This window comes from Colobus angolensis, unplaced genomic scaffold, assembly GCF_000951035.1.
Source record: "Colobus angolensis palliatus isolate OR3802 unplaced genomic scaffold, Cang.pa_1.0 Scaffold121, whole genome shotgun sequence".
Lineage (NCBI taxonomy): Eukaryota > Metazoa > Chordata > Mammalia > Primates > Cercopithecidae > Colobus > Colobus angolensis.
The window spans coordinates 6,153,913-6,158,171 of NW_012113253.1; the positions used below are offsets into that span (position 1 = coordinate 6,153,913).

A 4,259-nucleotide genomic window follows, 5' to 3' on the forward strand; every position below is an offset into this window, starting at 1 on the left:
TTTTCTATTTAAAAATAGTGCCTATTAAGAGGGAGTGCTAATATCATTACCATCCTTTCCAAAAGGGCACAGGAACTGGGAGGCTCTGAGGAAATCAGGTATGGTCCATACAGCAGACAGGACAGATTCAGCCAAAAGACAAGAAGCTCTTGGTTAAGCTGCACCAGGAATACTATCAATTACTGTTTCCTGGGATGAATTTAGGAAAAACCTAAGAATTAAATTGCACTCAAACACATGAAATGCAGTTTCATATACTGTTTTTCTAAAACCTCAACTAGGATATTTATAATAAGGTTTTGGTTTCTTTCCAGACTTGAGAGAACATTCATCTGAAATTACATTTTTCAGGTCAGTTTCGGCCAGATGTTCTTTAGATAACTCATGAACATTTTCTTTTTTGGGTGGAGGGGTATAGAGCATAGTCCCTTGAACCCTTTTTGAACCTTTTTGGTAGTTACTGTTTCTTTCCTCATTCCCTCTTTATTTTCTCTTCTCATTTCTTGAGTCTCTGTAGAGGCTGACCTGTGGGCCAAATCCTATTTCTCCAGACCTTTGCCCCCAGTAAAACAAAACAAACAGACCATCTTTCACTTTTCAGAATTTTCAAGACTATGTCAATGCTTTGACTAAGTCAGACCTTTGTGTAGAGTACATGAATCTCAGCAGCAGCAGTGATGAGTTGGCCTCTTCCGGAAGGGAATTCACTGCATGGGTGTGGGCCACTGAGTTAAAGTGAGTTTCACAGCCCACTTTGCTACCCTTGCCTGGTTCCTGAAATGGTTCAAAGTAACAATTTAAATCATCGGAACAGAAAAAAAAAAAAAATAGGATTATTAAGTGCACTCTCTTTTATGTGATTTTTATTCTTGTTTATTTGTTTCATATGAACTTTATGTGAACAAAGGGACCTTGGTGAGTACATGTACAGCCAAATCAAACTTTAATAGAATCCCCTAAAATAAGACAGGAACTATGGGAAAAGGTTTTCTTATTAGGTATTTGTTCTGTCCATTCTCTGAAACACTCATTTCTAACACTGCTCTTTAGTAGGGAAAAAGTCATTTTTCTTTATATCTAAACTATTGAAGTCATTATATTTCTGATGGGGGGAAATTTTTAAGTATGTGAACTAAAGAGAGTGATGGGAGGCTGAGTTGGAAAGAACACAACATCTAACTGAGTCCCCTCTTCTTCTAGTGAATTAGTATTGTCCCATGTTCATGAACTAGTGTATTTTCTGTTTTTAATTTCCTCAATTTTCAAACTGTAAAATAAAATATTATGGTGTCTGTTTCCTGGGAACAGAAAACACATGTAAATATTTGAGAAATTTGATACAGAGAATTTTGGTTTGAAGCTTGACAAAAAGATACATGAAATCAAGCCCCAATAAAATATTTTTTCTTGCTTACATCTGGTTTATCATGATTTGATTAAATTATTCTTTGTAACATACTCCTGAATGATTTTATAACAAATACATAAATGGGAGGATTACTGAAATGCCATTATGCTAACAATACCTGCAATTTTAGTCATTGCACAGACATGACACTTAAAAATTAGTATAAGTGTGTAGACTTTGGTTTAAGTCTTTTATTAAAACAGGACTTTGAGATTTTATTGTTATCAATTAATATTTTATGGTGCTGGAGGCAAGAGGCACATGGAACCTGCAGCCCCTCACCTTGTCTCCCCTTCCCATCCCTGGCTCTTTGTGGCAGGACTCCCATGCAATCAGGCTGTATTAGTTTTCTGTAACAAATTAGCGGCAAATGTAGTGGCCTAAAACCATGCCAATTTTTTATCTCGTGTTTCTGAAGATCAGAGTCTAAAATCAAGGTCCCAGGAGGGCTGCATTCCTTCTGGATGCCCTATGAGGAGAATGTCTTCCCTTGCCTTTTCCCTCCTCTGCAGGCTGCCCACATTCCTTACTTAGCTCAGAGCCCCTTTGTCTCATCACTCCAACCTCTTACTTCCATCACCACATCTACTACTGACTCTGATCCTCCTCCCTCTCTCGTAAGGATTCTTGTGATTCCATTGGGCCTGTCCAGATCATCCAGGATAAACTTCCCTTCCTGAGATCCCTAACTTAATCACATTTGTAAAGTCTCCTTACCATAGGAGGTAACATATTCATAGGCCCTGGGAACTAGGATGTGGATGTCTTTGGGAGGCCTGCCACATGTGTGAACTCTCCAGGCCCACATTGTTCCAGCTCCATCCTTTACCATGCCCCCTACACTAGAACTGTTTTGTCTGCCCTTGGGAGGACCTCCCCAGGCAAGGGCTCACACAGGTCCTAGGAGTGCCTCTGTTACCAGTGGGGGGTCTTGACTGCAATTTGTCCAGGTTCTTGGCATTTTGAACAAAGAATTAGACAAAATACACAGCAAAGCAAGGAAAGAATAAAGCAATGAAAGCAGAGATTTATTGAAAATCAAAGTGTACTCCACAGAGTGGGAGCAGGCCGAGCATTGGCTTAAGGACCCTGGTTATAGGATCTTCTGGGATCCAAATGCCCTCTAGAGGTTTTCCATCAGGCACTTGGCATACACCCCATGCAAATGAAGTAGTGGCCTGTGATCAGTCTGATTGGTTGCAGAAAGCCTCTTTTTGTGTGTGCTCCTCCTCATGTGTCAAGGAGTTGCTTTCTGCAACCAATCAGAGGCTGAAAGGAAGTCACAAAATTATGCTCCTATGCAAACATCTGATTGGTTGTGGAAAGCAACTAATCAGAGGTGCTTTCAACTTCCCATCTGCCAGGCAGAAATGGGGGAGGTTTGCAAAGGGAGTAGCCTTTGATCCTTTTGTTACTTAGGTGTGAAAAGTTGGGGTTTTCCTTTTGATTTAGTTCTAGGAAGTCAGCATGAATCAGCCTTAGGTTTCCTGCCTCCAGATCCTATTCTCCTTCTTCAGCTCAGACCAATTGAACAGGAAATTCCAGGATCCCTGGTACCTGGAGCACTGTCAGGGTTTAGGAGAATGTCAGTGCAAGCTCATTGTGGGCACAGAGCTCTCAGACTCCTTGACACATGAGGAGGAGCACAGACAAAAAATGGCGAGAGTGGGGCTCTCTAAGGCTAGAGGCCCAAGCAGGGGCCAGATGCTGACATCTACAAGCAGTGTTCCTCCAACAGCCAGGCAAGCAGCATGATTGAATGCCTGGAGGTGGACTGCAGTCAAACGGAGACTGTCAGTCCCTTCTAAAGGAGTCAGTAGACATACAGTGCCAGGGGAGGGGCCCAGTGTTGCTACATCTTAGCAAAACTAAAAATCTATTTTCATTTTGTTTTAAACAATGTGCAAGCCAGAAAAAAGGGTTGAGGGGACCAGATATGGCCCTTAGCCATTCAATTTGCAACTGACCCCTGGTTCAAATGAATGAGCACAGCATACCTAGGCATAGATGACATTTTATTGAATGAGTGAACAATGAACTTCAATGTCACATTAGAGATGGTGCATTAATTAAATTACCCAAAGCTGAAAAATTCATCCCTAATTATGTCACATTGTTCAGTAGGCTCATCAGAGATTCATCAGGGAGATAACATGACAACTTTATGATAAATATTAATAAAATGTCCATGATATGTCAATGACTTCAATTTATATAAACCCTTTTCCATGATAAATTTCACAGACAAAAAATAAAGACTACAAATTAAATACCCTTGCCAGTGAAAATTGCAAAGTTAAAGTCCAAAGAAATTAAAGTCCAAAATTGAAAGCTCTTCTGTGGAGTTAAAAATCCAAAGGAATCAAAGTTCCAATCACAAAGGTAAAGTTCAAAATTACTTCAGAAATTTCTAAGAAGTTGCTTCATCGTCATTAAATCATTTGACAATTCTTTATGGAGCTCCTACTGTGCGCCAGGCACAGTGCTAGGTCCTGGGGGGAGAGCGGTGAATAAGAGGCAACCATGTGCTTACGGAGTTGTTATTTAGATAGGGAACAACATAAGCAAGTAAAACATGTAGTATTTTAGGTAGTGATGATTGCTAAGGAGAAAAAAAATAGGAAAATTGAAGGTAGGGACAGTTTGAAATTTTAGTTAGAATGGCCAATGATTTTTCCATTGAGAAGGTGACTTTTGAGAAAAAGCCTGCAGGAAATGAGGGAGGTAACTGATTTGTTTTTCTAAGACCACCAGAGCGAGCGCAAAAGAACCAGCGGGTAGGCAAGTGTAGGAGCAAAACTGCACATTTATTTTGGTCACCTAAGGTGTGGGGAAGAGGTCTGTCGGCCTC

The 4,259-nt window shown here is 40.4% G+C and overlaps 1 protein-coding gene across 3 annotated transcripts in view; it reads left to right on the forward strand.

Moving 5' to 3' along the window:
- The window catches only part of NCALD (neurocalcin delta), a 472,522-nt gene that overhangs the window by 267,530 nt on the left and 200,733 nt on the right, over positions 1-4,259 (forward strand). The window lies entirely within an intron of this gene.